Here is a 20,156-nt window from a genome sequence, read left to right on the forward strand (position 1 = left end):
CCCAGCCTCGTTGCCCTTCTCTGGACACGTTCAAGAGTCTCGATGTCCTTCTTAAACTGAGGGGCCCAGAACTGGACACAGGACTCAAGGTGTGGTCTAACCAAGGCAGAGTACAGGGGCACAATGACTTCCCTGCTCCTGCTGGCCACACTATTCTTGATGCAGGCCAGGATGCCATTGGCCCACTTGGCCACCTGGGCACACTGCTGGCTCATGTTTAGGCGGATGTCAATCAGCACCCCCAGGTCCCTCTCTGTTTGGCAGCTCTCCAGCCACTCTGACCCCAGCCTGTAGCTCTGCATGGGGTTGCCGTGGCCAAAGTGCAGCACCTCGCACTTGGACTTGTTGAACGCCATCCCATTGGACTCCGCCCATCTGTCCAGTCGGTCGAGGTCCCTCTGCAGAGCCCTTCTGCCCTCTAACAGATCAACATCTGTTCCCAACTTGGTGTCATCTGCAAATTTGCTGATGACTGACTCAACCCCCTCATCCAGATCATCAATGAAGATATTAAAGAGGACGGGGCCCAGCACTGATCCCTGGGGGACGCCACTGGTGACTGGCCGCCAGCTGGATGTGGCACTGTTCACCACCACTCTCTGGGCTCAGCCCTCCAGCCAGTTCCTAACCCAGCACAGAGTGGTGCTGTCCAAGCCACAAGCTGACAGCTTGGCCAGCAGTTTGCTGTGCGGTATGGTGTCAAAGGCCTTGCTGAAGTCCAGGTAGACTACATCCACAGCCTTCCCCACAGTCCTTCCATTTTGTATTCTCCAGCAACTTCTTGATGCGTTTCTGTAAACATTAAAATGGAACACTGATCTCCTTGATAATGGAAACATGTTCTTTTAAGATTAATCGCCAGAACACAGCTTGAGTTCATTGACTCATGAGTCCCTACCAAAGTAAGGCTGCTCTTGTTTCAGTAGCTGGTTAAAGCATGGTGGAAGGGTAAGTTTTAGCTACTTAAATACATATCAACTCAGTATTCCAGGAAAACAACAGCACTTACCATTTTCTAAATTGTTCACATTGAAGGGCTTATCTTTCAAATAGCTCCAGCTCCCACAAAAATTACAAAAACCAGCCTGGAAACAGCACAGTATCAGGGTTGTGGGTTTTTAACTTCTTCAGTTTAGTTATTTCACACTGCTGCTTTCTCTTCATATGGAGCAGATGTGGACAGAAAAAGCTCAACACACTGGTAAAAATAAACAGCTCAACACGTTTATATATACAGCCTTCAATCTCTACATAATTGGTTTAAATCTGGCACTGAGAAGTATTTCACTTTTATTAAGTAAGTGCTAATCTGAATGGCTTCAATTGGTGGGGTTGCCATTGCATAATTGAAAGATTCATAAAATCAGCACCATAACAGTTTGCCATCAGAGCTGCTATCTCAAACAGTCTCACAAGAGTGATGCACTGGGAGAAAAATGGAGATTTTAACCATCTTTTGTAAAAGTGCATGCAAACATGGAGGTCAGCCTCAACAGAAGAACTTGCAGAAGTCTGACCAGAGGACTCTGAACTAAAACTGTCACAGTAAGCATTTCTAACAATGCTTTGAGGGGGGAAGAAATATTTAACAACACAACACCACCACCACCAGAAAGCAGCTGCCAGAACACAGCATCATCTTCTCTTTCTGTTTGCACATCTCAAGATGGTTTGGGTTGGACCTGAACTGTAGGGAAAATTTATTACTTTCTTCTAGAGCACAATTTGTCATTTAGAAATGTAGTGTGTTGATCATTTCATACTATGTGCCACTGAAGAGCAAGGACTCAGCAGCTAAGAACATTTAAGACTTGGTGGGATGCTGATAAGCACTAGGGAGACGATAAAGAGTAGATAGCTGATGGAGGTCAGCTCTAAAGGCCACAATGCTGGTTCAGAAATACAGTCAGCTAATTCCAGTAAGGTGCAACTGCTTGTTCCACAGCCTTTAAACTGCAGTTCCACCAATCACAGTTATTCAAACCACAAAGTGACTTAAACATTCGAATTTCTGTTACTACTGGACAGAAGACAGACAGGCAAATTAGCTATGTTTTACATTTAGGTAGCAGAAAGAATATGAGTTGGGAGGTTTGGGGTTTTTTGGTTTGCTTTTTTTGTTAATCAGGATTTCAGTTACCCTTTCATTTGATTTCTAGTTCTAAAGGAATGCAAGAACACTTTGTTTTGCTTCCAAAATTATATCTACGTGATAAACCACATGTTCAACTCAAGAAATCAAAAACATTACAACCCATCAGGAGGTGAATGCTACTCTGATTTTACAACAGAGCTTCAATTAAAGTACTAGAAGCGTCTCCTCGTGGGATGGGGCTCCCTCTCTGCCCAGCTTGGAACCAGACTGAGCTCAAGTCATCAGGCTAAGTGCCACACAAGCACAGGGGGGAAAAAAAAAAAAAAGGCATTTATCTTCTAAATCAGTAGAAAACATGCACAAAGAATGCTAGAGGGGATGTATTAATGCTAACAGACTTTTGCTCTAGAGGTTAAGGCTTTTAACCTAAGTAACATAGGGTAAAAGGAAATATCAAATGAAGGAGAACAAAGAGACAAGAAGCTATAGAAGGAGAAAAATCCTCATAGGCACAGCAAGAACTGACCAGTTTAGGTAATGACAGAGCAAAACAATGGGCTAAAGGCTAGACTTAGTCTGCTTAGATACAGAAAGACACATATATATTGAGCAATGTCTTCAATTTATTAATGTAAATTTATACTAATGATTAAAGAACAAAGAGGGTCCTGTGCTGAGGGGCAGAGCTCCTCCAGCATCACTGACCATGGCTTCCTCTCCAGATGCCTCCCTGCAGGGCCAGTGGAAACCAAACCTGGGACTTGGGGCACGCTTTAGCCAGGACAGAATGCTCACCTAGTAAAATATCTGATACTTCAAAATTTACAAGATCTTAATTATTAACCTAAATTTATAAGATTACACTACTTAAGCGCAGAAATGCTTTCATGCAATATGCTTATAGATTTTATTCTGACTTCAGGATAGCAACTCTAGAGGAGCATTTTCATTTAATTTTTGATATTTTTATAGTGTCTTAGTTTTCCTTGGCATCAGAACAGAAAGAAATGCCAAAGCCTTCTCAAAAACAACACATGAGCTGTCTTCTGGCAAAGCATACTAGCAAGAAGTCACTGACAGAGGAAGGGAGTGATACAGGAAAAGCCATGCTTTTGATATCTTTCACGGAGCACACTAAGGCAGAGTGAAGTTAGCTGGGTTGAAGAAAGAAAAACAGAATTCCAGATCTGTGTAAAAATTTCTCTCCACAACCTACATCTATCTACATCTCTCCACAAACCTACTCACTCTCTTTTCAAGTACAGTAAGCTCTACACACATGCACACAGATTCATACATGCAAAAGCACAGACCTTTACACTTTTGTTATACATATAAGAACAAGAATATTGTACAGTATCTATGTATCCTCTACTAATAGAGGAGATTTTCTTCACTGCTTGGATATAAGATTCCAATGGTTACTCTTCCTAAGTTCCCCCTTCCTGCTTAATTTCCTATCATATTAATATTTGGATATTCCATATAGAGGATTTGAGCTTAAAACAACGAAAAGAAATTTGGCTCAGTTCCCTGATGCAAAATTATGGAGAGAATTTAAACTACTGCTGGACATGTCCAGAAAGATTCAGTAATCAAATGCAAAACAAATTTTAGTGCATAAAACTAATCAGAATGATTCCACAGAGCCATAGCAGTCAGCCCCTTCCCACAAGGGGAGATAGAACATGCAATGGTAGCAGAAGGAGCTACAGCCTTTATTTTCACAAGTCCTTTTTCGCCCCTTTCTAGAAGTGCATCCAGAGAACCAGGCTGGCCATAAGGCAGCACAGGAGGGTCTTTCAGCTGCAGTTCCCTCCAGAAGAGGGCTGCCACAGTCAGAAAGCCTCCTTGGACATTAGGTACTGCCCTCTGGTAACCTAGTCAGCACAGAACTGCCCTCCTTACAAAATTTTGTCTCCCTAGCATTCAGTCTGAGTTTCCCAAGCTTCTGCTCCTTTGTTATATCATCTGCCATTGCTGAAAAGTTTATGGCTCCATCAGCTTTGCGATTACTCTTCAGTCCTCTGTAAGGTATTAGATTTCCCTTTTGCCACACTCAACCAGTCCAACTCATACAGCCTATTATCATAAGACAGACCTATGCTTTAGGTTCCTGATCATCTTGGTAGCCCATACTATTCAGACTTGAAACTCTCCACTGAGCAAGTTTTACCTTCCTCACTACCTGTCTCAGCAGTAGCAGACCTTAGGTTTTAACAATCATATTGCCCTAACTGGAAAAAACACACAAGAATATGCTAGTTCCTACCATACCTGAGCTTGCTTCTCAGTAGAAACAGACTTTTTCATTTGTTTGGAATTATTTTCATTCACAGCTCAAGGATTCACTCACTAAAGGACAAATATAGCTCATCAAAGATCAAAATATACATACACACACATTTTCCTTTGTTTACAAGAAAATTATATAGGGCAAAATCCAGCAAGCCTTTTAATCTATACTAGCACAAGTCCTGATCAAAACCTTGCTGAAGGCATGGGGAGCACATCCAGTGAGTTTAATTGGTTTTGGTTAAGCCATTAACAATCCTGAAGACAGCCAAATCCAAATTAGCAATTTTACAAGGAAAAGTCCAATTAGTAGGTGGGGAAACTCCAAATCAGATGTGGTGTGCTTCTTAAGCTGTGTTGGTAATACACTGGGTACAATAAAATCCCTTGCTCAGTGTGGTATTAAGGCAGCTCTCAGAATTTAACATCAACTGCTGAGTGAATACTAATTTTTGTTAAAGACAGTAAATCTATCAGCCCCAGTATCAGGGACAAATTCCAATTTAAGTCATTGCATTTTGATCCAGTTGAATCGTTCTACAGCATCTCTGCATATAGAGCACTTCTGCAGTTCTGGATATCAGGCAGCTTTCAGCTTTGAAGTCCATACTTAATTGAGAGTGGCTGCATTCCAGTAGTCTATGAAATTATTATATACAGTAAAATCTCTTGAAACATGATGGATATTTATTCCGTTTTAATTTGAATCCATTAGTCAGAAAGAAGCCCCATTCTACAGAGGCACATCCACTTCAGCAAATTTATGTTTGATTTTTTAACATTATTACCACTAAATTACTTTCCTCTGGAAGTACAGTAGGCTTAAGCAAGATATTAATTTAATTTGAGACTAAACTACATACTGAAAGCTACTGGCCACTTTAATTAATTCATCACTCCTAAAATCATTAAGATGGGGAAGGGAACATAGGGGAAACTAAGAATAAGGTGAGTGTCACACTTAACTTGCAAACTTGAAGTCAAATATATTGGTCTAATGATCAATAACAATGTATCCAAACGTGGCTTTTGCACAGACAATCCAAAACCAAGAATAAGGACACTGTAACTTAAATGGCAGGTGACCAGAGAGAGAGAGAAAGCACAGGTGATATGGAAGTCAGCAGGACAGATTATTTACCCTGCAGACCTCAAAATTCCAAACCTCCATCCCCATTCCCCATACTATGAAGCCACCTTTTGTCCTCAGGATTACCATGATGTCAAACCTCAACTAACCTTCAATGTGTTCACTGGCCTGAGACTGTAACACGAGCCTTGTGTATTTATTTCTTTGAAGCTTCACTCTCAAAGGCTTTCTGCTACTAGAACCAGACAGAATACCAGAACCATTGACTCTGTTAGTATTACTGATGCTTCAGCTGCCTTGCTTACAAATTAGCATCATCTTTTCTTTCTTGAGGACTTCAAATATTTTCAGTAAGATACAGACACAGGGCAAACGTCTGTGTAAGCTAAAAGATCTTTTAGCTTTAATACAGGTCCCCAGCTTCTCCACGTACCATCCAGGAACCAAAGCAGGCACAGATGGACACTGAGGTCAGCAAAAAAGTCTGCTGAGTAAGCAGCCTTCTGGATCCTCCGATAGCTACTCCTACGCCACATTGCTTATAAAGATCCTCTTGCACAGACAAGCTGGAGAAAGCAAAATGTGCATGTCCTAAGGTGATAGTCCCTGTGCCATCTCAGAGCAGAGAAGGCCCCTAACCTCAGTTTCCCTGCACTCTTACTGTCTTGACACCTCATGTAACTTCAAAGGTGCAACCGGGAACACCGGCAGAGTCTGGCTGTACTTCAAACACACTTCCTTCAGCTACCCTCCCAGGGAAAGCATTTGCTACAGCAGTAGTTTAACCTGAGAAGCAGAGCAAGCTGGCCCCCTGTATCACTGCAGTCTATCTGAATGTGCTTCCTTTCTTTCAGCATGCTGTGCTCATTTACAAAGACCATCAATACTTCATCAGACTTCAAAGCCTTAAGATCCACTAGAAGGGAGGTGGTTCCACCCTCATATGTTCAAATGCTACCACACTGCAGCTGTGTTACCTTATGCAGCCTGCCTGACAGTCATGATATATGAAAAAGGATCATCTACAGCATTTCCCTCATAATTAAAATTGGCTTTGAGGGACCTATTAACCTGTGCCATTATTCTGTCTCCTTGCTTCCCCACAGAACAAGATGTAATCTTATTTCCACAAATTATCATGATGAGGTTTTTCATGAGAGCTTTCATTATAGCTCTGCATACACACTGCCTTCAAAAGACATTTTCTACATAATCACTTAACTACTAGCACCACTGCTGTTAGATTTGTGTGTTGTAATGTGTTCATCCCGCTGCATGGAGCTCAGCACATGAAACCTGACATACACACTCATCAGAAGGAGGAAAAAAATAAATTTCCATGTGAACTCATTAGCCTCTCAAAGAAAATAAATAACACAATAAATACACAATGTTCAGATGCTGGAAACTCATGACAGCTTCTCAGTCATTCAGAGAAGGCACTAAGGTAGCTGGCTTGTAGAGAACAGGTAAACCACAGAGAAAGTCTAGAGTAACATATGTAAGGCAGGTTAGCAATAGCATTTGGATTACAACACTGAAAAATGACATTATGAACTTATTTGAACCAAATAGCTCTACAGCTGCACCAATCAAGTACACCTACCAAGTACACCTACCACTCCAGCAGACAGAACAAATGTTTTGACCCACTTAACTGGAGAACGTACTCTTTATGTAATAGGTTTGATGTTAGCAACTTTCTCCTTTAAGGATGAGAAACACTAGGGTTCTATTTATCATGCCACCATCTATCCTCTTGCATTCCCAAGTGAAGCAAAAACCAGCAAATGATTCTTTTATCTCTGTTTCAAAGGCAAAGAGGTGGGGAAACCACAATGAAAACACTACAAAAAGCCATTAAAGTAAGAGACAATTGATTTTGCCATCAAGTTCTTTGTACACTGGACACAGACCTTGGACAATAGTACCACAGCAGCATTACCCACCTAGGATTTCTAATGCCTTTAAGAACCCTAGATTTAACCATTTTGTCATGCCTTTTATCCACCAAAACAACAAAACTCCCAGAAGACCAGATGAGTAAATTGAGGCCACTGTATCCCAAAGGATCAAACCAGTGTGATCTAATATTCATACTTTCCCTAGAGTGTCTCTCTCTGTTTTCGAGTGTCGTCCTGAGACTCCTTGGCAGAGAGGAAGACTACAAAGTGCAGATGAGCAGTTCTCTCGCCTGAACTGCTCTCAAGACAGCACTTTGAAACAGGAAGAGACAGGACTCAGGAGAACATATAAATATCTTATAAGGTGCTGGAACAGTCAGTAATTAATTTTTCAGCAAGGAGAAGCTTTTATTTCAGCAATGTGTAAAAAATAAATTTCAAATTCCATACTCTCTGCCTGGCTACTCATGTTCTGACCCAAAGTAATAGCAGAAATAGAAGAATCACAATTAAGGAACCCACATAAAACAGGCCAAGAGTCCCTGCTTTTACTTAACCTGATTTCCACGGCAATAGATGAGAGCTATATTTCCATTACAGAGCTCTGGAAAATTTTGTTTTCTTTCTGTACGAACCTAGGAGAAAAAGAGCACTCTGGCTTTAATTAGGACAAGAAGGGGGAGTGAAAGATCCTGAAAGCTTTACCTTCTTCAGCTCAGAAATGCTTCTGTCATTCTGGAGTAGATTAGACAAAGCACAAAAGCATTAGCCACACCAAAGAGAAATGTCCAATTTTTATGGGAGCGTTACCTTAAAAGTTACCGAGTCAGTTTCAAAACATGATCTGATGGGGGGGAAAAAAGGAGTGTTGCTCCAGCCTTCCTCGCTCTCCTCAGCACCAACTTCACCTGAGGTTCTTCCTACACAATTTTAAGACACCCCTTCTCAATACTGGTCCTTCCAACAGGGACCAGTTGCCCTGTTCCAAGCTCTTCTCTGTAGTCCTGAATAAACAACTAGTAATAGCCTCAATTAGCTTCCTGATTAGTTGACCTACTATGTCTGCCAAGACCCGCAGGACAGCTTTGGACATGCACCTAAATGGTTTGGTATACATTTCCACTTTCAGCCAGGAAGCCACAGAGACGAGGATCTGTTTCTTGTGATGCTTCTGGAAAAATTTCAAAACCAAAAAGTCATCAGACCAAAATATGAGTTTGAAAAAAAAAAAAAAAAAGCTGATGTTCACCATTCCCTTGATCTCAGCATAAGTAAAAAAGAGGAAATTGAAGTTCCTACACCATTGCTGCAGTGGTCTCATAATAAGGATGATAGACAAGACAGCTTTTCTAAAGAAACGTAATGATTATGACATAATATTTCACTGCACAAAACAGAAAATGTATTTGTAAGAAAAGTCATAGGAGGAAGGAAAAAAGCCAAGAGAATTCAGAAGTCCAGCTGAGACAACACACACCTGATGCCACAGGACTGGGTTCAAATACGTGCGTGCAACACAGCAGCAAGAGAATTTAAATCAAGGTCATACATTGGGTGGGTGAATTTGCAGTATTTGAGCTAGTCTCAGTGTTCATCTCTGGATTTGACAAATACACTATTGGGAATCCAATAAAAATCCTTACTGATGCCTTGAACACAAGTTTCTATAAACAGCTTCTCTCCATCAAAGAAAATTATCATCCTGATATCCTGTTTGAGGATGTACCTGTACCTCACAGAATTTGGTTCCTCGATGAATTATAGAGCCACTTCATAATTATTCAACTGTTGGCTCAGCTGCTTGCAAACTTCTTGAACTAACAATAAGCAACAATTCTTATTAAATATTTTAGGGTTTTCTTTCAAAGGTCTCATCCTCAGGAATCCAGGAAGATAATACTGATCTCCATTAGATAAACATTTCATCAGCAGTAATTCAAGTTTTGTACGCTATGCATTCCACAGAGGTAAAAAGACATTTCTTGGATCAGATTCCAGCATTAGCAATGAATGCTTCAGATTTAAGGCAGCAATGTTTGAAAAGGAAAAAAAAAACAAACCACACACACCCCAAACTTAGTAAATACATATGGTCACTGAGTTACCAAAGACAGAATATCATCAAACAGATGAAATATTCAGAGCCCCAGGTAAAAGCAGTCACACTGACTGTCACCTTGTTGCTCTTAGAACTCACAAACTGCTCAGTACAGGGAGTGGAAAAGTCCATTTCCAGGAATCTCCAGTCACTTGATTGGGCATTTGTCACCATACTCAGTACTAGCTTCATTCTCTTCATTTCTGAGTGATGTTTTCCTCTGGATTTTGTTGTTTCAGTGCACAGGCAAGGACGGCACTTTCCAATTTCATTCTAGGGCTGGGCTTTGAACCTTCCAAGAGTTTCTCTCAGATTTTGCTGGTATGAAAATAAAAGATAGCTCAAGACCTGGATGAGATGTTTATCTAAATTGCTAAACATTGGGAAAACAAAAGAAGAACATCTGAGAAGCCCCATCAGGAATTAACCCTGACAAGGGAAGAGAGTGCCAAGGGAGCTGGAGTGGCACCCTTTTGCTGAAGCTGCTGCTTTCTCACAAGATCAAACCATCAGGACCTGTGGATACAGAACCCAAAGCCATCAAAGCCAAGACAGAGTGATATGTTCCAGATACCTCAATTCATACTGCTTCAGCATTTTCAGGGTAATTAATTTTGCAAAGGGCATCTTGCTACAAAATCAACCTGAATGGAGTTATTTCCAACAGACCCACAAACAAGTGTCAAACTGTCATTGTTTTCTTATGCTTTGGATTCAAGTCTGGGTGTGAGGTGTAAGCCCAGAAGATAAAACAACCACCTCCTCTCTCACAGTATCACTGAGGTTGGAAGAGACCTCAAAGATCATTACAAACTCTCTCCATTAACCAGCTTCCCAGCCTATGAATTTTGCTTGCCCAGTTCAAAATACTTTTGGAGTAGCACAGCTGCCACAGAGAAGCCTCATCAACTTCTGTAGCAAGCGTGCAAAAAAATTAAGACACTAGGGAGACAAGAATTAATGGACCTGGTTTACCCACTCCTGCATATTTTTGTAAGTCATTTAGAAAGACACATCTTGCCTTTGAATGCCCTGAGGACATTACCTGCAACTTGACATGTTTAAATGGTTTCTCTGGTCATTGACTCTTCTGCTCAGCACTTCAACTGAATATATCAAAATCGGGGGAGTAAGGCATGGGGTATATGCCCCCACACATGACCACATCTCCTTTTTATTGTTCTACATCAGCCTGGCAGATTAACTCAGTGCTATTGAGAGAACAGCGACCTTATTGCTGTCTACAACTCTCTGGAGGGAGGTGGTAGCCAGGTGGGGGTTGGTCTCTTCTCCCAGGCAACCAGCACCAGAACAAGAGGACACAGTCTCAAGCTGTGCCAGGGGAGGTTTAGGCTGGATGTTAGGAAGAAATTCTTCATAGAAAGAGTGATTTGCCATTGGAATGGGCTGCCCAGGAAGGTGGTAGAGTCACCATCACTGGAGGTGTTCAGGAAGAGACTGGATATGGTGCTTGTTGCCATGGTTTAGTTGATTAGATGGTGTTGGATGATAGGCTGGACTCGATGATCTCAAAGGTCTTTTCCAACCTGATTAATTCTATTCTATTCTACTCTAAAGGGCACTCAACCTTCATTTCCACCACCTTGAAACTGCTATGCCTTATGAACAATAAGGCTGTCAAATGAAACAATGGGGGTGGGCTGTGTTTTAAAACTTTTTAAAAATTAATCAGAAGATTACAAAATGGAATAGGAGCACACAGCATCAGCGTGCCTGCACTTCAGATGTGACTCATGCCCAACTGTTTCTCAAATAAATCTAGTTTGTGCAATTAAAGACAACAATAACAGCAACAGACTGCAATCAGAGCTTGCAAGCAGCCCACAAGTGGAGTCAGATACTTCTAAGCATGTTAAAGAACTGCTTTAACTACTTCTAAATATCTCTTGCAACTCTCAGTCAGCAAATACTGACTTTTTGAAAAGCAATCAATTCTTAACTTTCTCCAAAATGCATCACCCATCCAGTTCTTTTATCTTTTCTGCCTGCTTTTGGTGCATTCTATTCTCCTTCAATCCTCTGGTTTTCCTTCAAACACAACAACCCATGAAGGTCAGACACACATACACACACACAGAGCAAACAGATCAGCAAAGACAAAGCCAGAGCACAAGCAACTGCCACAAAACTGTTAGTCTGTCACAATTCCATGCAAGTTTGGGTCAAGGTTCTTCCTATGCCCTCTGAAACTATTAGACCTCTCTTCAGTGGGAGGAAGAGTGTACTATTGATACTAAATACACTATGAACAACTTAAACAGAGTTTATACTGTTGAAACAAGAAAACAGAGCTTTCCTTCTTGCATGCAGAAAGGAAAATTTGTTGTAACTCAACATGCTTTAACTGCTTTCCAGTCAAAAAATACTTTACAAAAAACCAAACCAACCAACCAATCAACACTGCCAAAGTAGGTCACTTTTCCTGGTCAGAGGACTAAAGAACGGATGCTTTCATGTTATTAACAAAAAAGTGGGTTTAGTGACTGTTTTTTCCACAGACAATTTTCTAGATACGAGTTAATGGTTGGACTACCTTCAGCAGACAAACAGACAACAGTAGTGCCATTATTGTAGCTCTGTTGTTTCCCCACAGAAAAAAAAAATATAATTAACACAGCTCCAGTTAATTCTATTATTAAGAGCCCAGTGGGGAACAGTGCAAGTGACAAGAACCCAGTGCTGCCAAAGTTTATATGACATTTTGTGCAAGTTATTGAATGAGCTAATTTGTACATAGCTACAAGCCTGTATTTAACAAAATTGTGTGGATTTACTGATGGGGAAAGGCATCTAATTATAACGCCATTGAAAGAAATATTCTCTTTTTCAGAGGAGCCACCAAAACAGCTCTGGCAGCTACGGTCGTGCAAAGAAGCAGAGCAGAATTGTGCTTGCAAAGAGAGATTTTCAATAGCCTCCACAACCACCCAGTTCCCAGTCTCTTTGCTAAAACTGTCAACTAATGCAAGATATAGGGAAAAATTCCATGTGAAATGGTAACAGAGCCAGAAAGGAAAATTATTCATATGCAATGGCCACCAAACCTATTTCCACCAAATAGGGAAAAAAAGAAACTCAAAGTAGCTGGTAGAGGGGAACAGAAGTGACGCCCTCAGCACTACACTCTGAGAAGACTCTGGTGGACACCCTCATTTCTATTGAGAGATTACATGCATACCCACAGAACCATTTCCATTTGAGTTCAATCTCAGTGAACCCCATCCTTATTAAATATGAACAAAATTCGTGCTGACCTGCTTTCTCTCTCAACCAAGAAACAGATCCGAGTAATTTCTTCACCTGCTGCCTGGTTACATTTTTCTTCCTACCTTTTCCACTCATTCTACTCTCAGTTAAAGCATCAGAAAAATACATACGATGCTGTCATTCCTTCTTGTGTATGCCACAGATAGGTACCAATTTACCTTCAGAGGCACTGAATTAGTGGTCCAAAGGATAATTTCCAAACACTTCAACGCAAGGCAATATTAATGAGCTCCATTAACATTGAGGGAAAGCAACATAACTTATTTAAATTAACACCTTTCTTCATTCTTTTCCTCCTCAAAGACAGGTAGCCTTTGAACTAAAATATCAAATATACTCATGAATGAGAATACAGTTTTGTTAAGCAGGCCTGTGCACTTCACTGTCTGGTTAACCAGTTACTTTTCATTTTCTTCAGTTCATTTAACTTTGGAGAGTCAAGGCAAAATAAGGCAGAGGATAGCCGCAACAGTGATGAGGAAAAGAGAATAAAACTAATCACTTCCCCTTGCACATGGTATGACAGCTTCTCATGAAAAAGCGTGCTTCAAAATGTTGTAGGAAGCAAAACACAGATTTTTAAGATGGAGCTTTGTTTGCATAATTTCATGGTCCTGCACATGGAATTCTATTTATTGAAATTAATCCTCCCACTCAAACTTGATTGCAGAGCCTTATGAACAAAGTTAGTAATCCTCTGAAGTGACACTTTATTAATCAGGGGAGTATAAGGATTTACTTGAAGTTCTACCAGAAAACAAAACAAAACCAAAAGTGGTTTAATGTGCATTTCATCCAATTCTATCCAAAGTCTTTTCTCTTTCATCCTAGCATTAGGTTTGAAGACTGCAGCTGAAGTAGCCCGAAGCTGCCTTCCAAAACAAGTTGGGCAGGCAGCTCTCTGCTACTTCACTGTTTCATGTTGGTTTGTTTTTCAATAAATGGAACAATCCCATGGCTAAAATAATGTTTTAGACAGAAAGAAAACACTCAGATTCAGCATCTTGCCCAAAACAACATGCAAAAGTAAATTAAGAAACATAGTTAAAAATACTCCAAGGCAATAACTTAAAATGCTGACAACAACAAATACCCAACGAATGGCATGAGAAAGATGGTGGGGGGATACAAGAGAACAGTTTCCAAAAATGCAAGGCACCAAGTGGTACAGCCAGAATAACATAATCTTACCCTCTAGCTGAACCTTCCCTTTTTATCTCTGTATTCTAAATTTGTGCTGGCTGCTTTGCTAAAAATATACTTCGGAGTTGTCATAGCTATTGGTCCTGGCTCATCTTTTTTCTGCCTCTGAGAACAGCTAAAGTAATAGATCACTGTAATTAGATTTCTATGGGTGCTAGAGACAGTTTGTTTCAGCTAGAAACAGGAACAGAGAAAAGATGAGCCAGAGGAGAAAGAAAACTAGGCAAGTTTAAATAAGACAACTGCTGGAGAAAACTACAAACAACAACATCACCACCCAACAACAACAATAAGAAACCACCAAAGATAGCTATAGGGTTATCACCAAAATCTCTAACTACACACAGGGATGCAAGACACAACATCTAAGGCCACCAGCCTGGTATTTATCCCTTAAAGCACTCTTACAGACTAACTACATCTCTCTTACCTCATTTTGTTTTGCTCAGCTAAATGAGCCACTTGTTTCTAGCCCATCCTGTGTAATCAGGTCATGTTTTTTGAAGACAGGAGATGGCAACAGAGAAAGCTACACCATGACCTAGAAGAGGCCATATAACTAGCCCTTTGATTACTATTGACACCTATCTCTCCCCTGGATACCTCTCTCTAACATGCTCTAGAATTATATTTGCGTTCTTCATTGCCACTGCACAATACTGGACCTCAACTGTCCTATGACTTGGAATTGTCAAGAGGAAATTTTCTAGATAAAAACCATTCAGCTCTGCCTTTACTGCAGCCACAATTTAACCAGTAGCCCACCTTCCCACACAGCATTCCTTCCCTCTCTACGCAACATGCAGCCAAAGTTGCTGACACAGTAAATCAGTTGCAGAAGGAAATTAGCAAGGTTTCACGAAATGGTCAGCTTTTGTTTACAGCCATGGCACAGAAGTATTTGCAGTGATAAATTAACTGAAACCTTTTCAATGTGCAATACAGAATCACAGAATGATAGAGGTTGGAAGGGACCTACAGGGATCACCTAGTCCAACCTGCCTGATAAAGAAGGGTCATCACCCAGACCAAGTTGCTCAGGGTCATGTCCAAGTGGGTTTTAATCTCTCCAGAGATGGAGACTCCACAACTCTGGGCAGCCTGCTTCAGAGCTCCTGCATTCTCATAGAAAGAATGTTTCACCTCATGTTCAGATGGAACCTCCACGGCTTCCAGTTTGTGCCCTTTACCTCCTGTCCTGCCTCTGGGCACCTCTGAGAAGATCCCAGCCCCATCCTCTTGCATCCCACCCTTTAGCTCTTGCTGAGCATTGATCAGATCCCCATTGATACAGGACTGAAGATGCCCTGCTGCCTAACATGCTGGTTAAGACATCCTGGTAACAAGATTGGGTTTAAATACCTTTTTCAACATTAAGAATGCTGCTTTGGAGGGTTATTTATCAAAAGATATGCTAAAAGTATTCAACACTTGAAATGCATTTTAGGTTCTTCTGCTTCTCACTGGAACATCAGAAAATCTTCAAAGGGTTAGAAAACCAGAAGAAAAAAAAGATACAGACTGCTTTAATTTAATAATGTATTAAAGTTGTATGCATGAAACCCATCTCATTTTAACACACTGCAGCTTTTTCTTGCTTTGTAACAAGTCCTCATTTGGACTATACCTTTATGGATGTTAACTGCTTTGGTTGCTTAGTGTTCTATTGAGGTAAGTTGTGCTAAACAGCACATAAAAAACAAAGAGCAAATGAAGAGTAGTCATGGGGGCATTGGTTTGGGTTCACTTTCTGTTTGAGGTTTTTGGTGGTGGAGGTGGTTTGGTTTTTAATGATTACATGTCAGATCCTAAACCAGCATTTTAAAACAGGGTAAGGCTGCCAAGTCCTGAAGGTAGCAAATAACACATTTTTTCCTGAAAGCATCTTGTGGCAGCTGCAAGTTTGTAATACATTTACTTAGAACAGTAATTGCCTCTGGAAATTAGATTTTCCTGCTTGTTCAAAAGATTTATGATGAGTTACCATAAAAATTTCAAAATTTAACTCAAAGTGCCTGTGTTAGCAAGCAGATATAGATGATGTGTCTGGCAAAACTATACAAAAATAGAAAGGTCAAACCCTGAACATTTTGATTTTTCTTTTCTTTCAGTGGCATGATGATTTCCCACCATCCTTTATGTGAGACCCCACCTGGAGTACCGCGTCCAGTTCTGGAGCCCCTATTACAAGAGGGATATGGACATGCTGGAACGTGTCCAGAGAAGGGCCACAAGGATGAGCAGAGGGCTGCAGCACCTCTCCTATGAGGACAGACTGAAGGAGTTGGGGCTGTTCAGTCTGGAGAAGAGAAGGCTCCGAGGTGACCTCATTGTGACCTTCCAGTATCTGAAGGGGTCCTACAAGAATGCTGGGGAGGGACTTCTCAGTCTATCAGGTAGTGATAGGACTAGGGGGAATGGAATGAAGCTGGAGGTGGGGAGATTCAGGCTGCATGTGAGGAGGAAGTTCTTCACCATGAGAGTGGTGAAGCCCTGGAATGGGTTGTCCGGGGAGGTGGTTGAGGCCCCGTCCCTGGAGGTGTTTAATACCAGGCTGGATGAGGCTCTGGCCAGCCTGATCTAGTGTGGAGTGTCCCTGCCCATGGCAGGGGGATTGGAACTAGATGATCCTTGTGGACCCTTCCAACCCTGACTGATACTATGATACTCTAACACTTCATTTGCCAAATTATTTTGGTAATAGGTCATCTAGTAGGCCTTGTACCAGAAGGTGTCCGTGAACCATTTATCTCTCAAGATGGTCTGCAGAAGGTGAACTTTCAGACCTGGATTACTGAACTAAGCCAAGGAGCCACTGGCACACAGAAATCAGTACTTAGAAGCCAGAAAGGCAATCAAAGGTGGCTGGATTTCAAGGGAATGTGACAGGCATTTAAAAATCAGTTGCTGTTTTCTGTTGCTGTTTGCTTGGAGTGTTTTTCTCTCATCTCACTGGATTTTTATTGCCTTTTTTCCCCTTCCATGCTGCAGCACCCACACACCGCTCACAGATTGAAGTGAGGACTGGAATGCCACTCACTTCAACAGAGGCCCCTGTGTGCTGACATTACCTGCTCCCACGAAAAGGAGAGTAGTGCATTGCGAACCGTCTTTTGAAGCACTGTGAACCACACTTCCAGCAGTGATTAAAAAAAAAAAAATTAAAAATCAGCATCTTCTACAGTTGTAGCCAGACTGATTTTAAGAAAACCTGGTTCCCACATTTTATTCACAGAGCAGTGCTTAAACAGCAACACAGTTTCTGCACTGCCCTGAAATTTTTCATTGGACGTCACTGTGCCACACAAGATAAATGACAGCGCATCCTTATTGTGGCATTGCTCATAGCCCTGTAACCAGCCTAGGGCTAAGCACCTAGACACACAGAGAGGTGAGAGGAAGAACAAATCCTAGCAGTAGGATACAGCTTGCTTATTTACAGATGCCTACCATATGACCTCAGTATCTGACAGCTGGGTGTTGAGGCAACCATGATAGTCAGCGCAGACCTAGTCAATCCAGCTCACGCAGTTTAGCTTACGATTCATTTCAAGAAGTGTAGGGTGGGCAAATCACACCCTAAACACTACTTACCCTAATGAGTGCATCTGCACTACCTAATTCACACACAGGTGTCTTCCAGAACAGCAGCTCGACTGAGCATTTTGGATTAAAAAAAAAATAACCTGTCTCACAATTTGATAAATATCAGTCCCCAAAAGGTTAACCTTGAAGGCAGAAGAAAATAAGACTTCTATCACTGAGACCATCTGCTGTAGCAATCAAAGCAGTTAGAATCCATTTGCTTGCAGGAGTCCATAGAGAGTATCACAGACTAATTGGAGTCAAAATAAATTAGTTTATTTTGTCCTGCATGGCCAAAATTCATCCCACTTAGCTTTAGCTACCTAAGTAAAAAGAACAGCCTGTTCTGGGCTTTTCTCCATGAACAGAACAGACAGAGGTTACTCCAATGGTACACTCAGCACCACCCAAGATCTGATTTGTCATTTAGATGTGTCTCTCTCTGACTAGTGGGCTTATGAACTTCAAAGAGACCCCACTGAGTCTCAGTAAAGGATGCATGATCAGTTTGAGTTTGTACTGAAAGGGCTGTCCCCTCTCAAACCCCACAAACCTGAGAGTTATGACAAGCAACAAAACAGCTGACACAGCAGGCATTACTGTGGTCCCACTACCAAAGCCCTCCCTTACTACTTCTTCCTTAGGGGAAATCAACAATTGCATCTCAGGATCCCTGCTGTGAGATGTAACCCTTTTCTTTTACTGTGACGCACTACCCCTGAGCAGTACAGCATGCTGGCAGACTGTGTTCTGTATTTCAGGGAGTCCAGTGCTGTGTTTTTCTCATTCATTACTGGCAATCAAGCCATTTGAAAGGAAATGAGAGATGAAGAGCTAAACACTCATTTGGAGAGAGGACAGATAATCAAGAGAATAAAAGTCTTATCTCAGACACAGCATATGATTTCTGAACACTAAGGAACGTAAAATTGATGTGTAATACATAAAACTAATATCAAACAGTAAATTAGATCTAGAAAGTCAATCACCAATGGAAATTAACTTTGAAGTAATATTAACCTTATTATTAATAGCAACAAAGACTCAAAAAAAAAAAAACCAAAAAGAAAAACACAACACTGCCAGATATGTTAGCTTAATATTGCCAACACAAAATACAGCTGAACAATGCACAGGGCATACTATTCTTGAAGATAACTGTATTTTGACAGATGACTGTATTACAAAGAGCTGATAATACTGACATCTGAGGAACACCAGTAAGGAGAGATGAATCAAACTGTATGAGTATATTCCCCATGGATACTGCAGAACTTGCAAGTCTTATTCTAACAGCCACAATAATAAAAGACTAAAATGCAAAGAAATGGAGAACTCTTTAAGTAAAATGCCATAAGGTGAATAGAAAGTGAGGCACATTCAAATGAAACAATGTTTTCAAGAACAGGTAATTTGATTCTCTGCAGTCACAGATTCAATGCCCTAATTCCAGATCGTGCAAGCAGAAGCTTCTTTCCTATACCATATCTGCTCCAACCTGCTGGGGTGTTGGACCTCTCAGCAGACAGGTTCTAAAAAGATAATCTGACTAACCAACTACTGCTACTTTCAAATTAGCAGCCAAAGTGTGTTCATAACACATTCAAAACAAACAAGCCTACACATTACCCAGAAAATTTTCCCATGTTAACAATTCCAGATTCCAAACCAAATATGCAACAACTAAACCAAAATTATGGTTATCAAAAGGTAACACTTCAAACAACTCCATACAAAACTCAAATGATTTTCTCTGCATATGAAAGTCATCAAGACTGTAAGTCACACAAGCAGAAGGTGTGTGTAAAAATGAGTGAAAGCACAACTTTTACCCAGGATTGTACTATGCAAGGAAACCCGATCTGAGCTAGCGCTGTAGCTCTTCAGTTAACAGAATGGCTCATTTGAGCCATGCAAGAAATGTTATTTGTGTCAGAACCATACAGCACTTTTGCATGCTACAGGCTAAATAAAAACATATTTCTATCACCACTTTAAATTACCAAAATATTCCATTTCATAGATAACAGATGCCTATTTCAGAGTAAACCAATACCTTAACATATGGGTCAATAAGTTGCTGCCCTTCATTTTCTATACTACCTCCAAAGTACTCCAGAATAAGACATTTTATCCTGGTGAAAGAACGTTCTTTGACATCGTGCAATGCTGGTTTTGATGTACCTTTGTCTAAACCATTTCTCACTAGCACTGGAGAGGTTAATTTACAAAATGCAATGGGAAGTAATTACCTGCAAAGAATCAAATTGCAACCTATGCAAAAAAGAAATAAGATTAAATACTACTAAAATACTGTTGTATGCCAGATGCTTTATGCTTAGTATGATAAACTTGGATGGTGTGTGCAGGTTTTGCGAGCTAGACTTCGTGAACTTGAACAATTAGCTACAGTCACAACACAAGTATTCACAAGGAGTTATAAATTTCAATGTTGGTTTGTCATTAAATATTTATTTAAACAATTAAATGCTTCCACTAAGCAGAATAAAACCTTCAAAGCTCTCAAATGCTATAGTTTGAAACGCCTACTTTCCTGAAAAGTATTTCGGTTCTATATTCTAGCAGCTTGAAACACAC

The 20,156-nt window shown here is 40.7% G+C and overlaps 1 protein-coding gene across 3 annotated transcripts in view; it reads right to left on the reverse strand.

The window, feature by feature from the left end:
* RGS6 (regulator of G protein signaling 6) overlaps nt 1-20,156 on the reverse strand; it is a 287,350-nt gene that overhangs the window by 252,502 nt on the left and 14,692 nt on the right. The window lies entirely within an intron of this gene.

The sequence above is a fragment of the Dryobates pubescens genome, chromosome 5 (genome assembly GCF_014839835.1).
Source record: "Dryobates pubescens isolate bDryPub1 chromosome 5, bDryPub1.pri, whole genome shotgun sequence".
Taxonomy (NCBI): Eukaryota; Metazoa; Chordata; class Aves; order Piciformes; family Picidae; genus Dryobates; species Dryobates pubescens.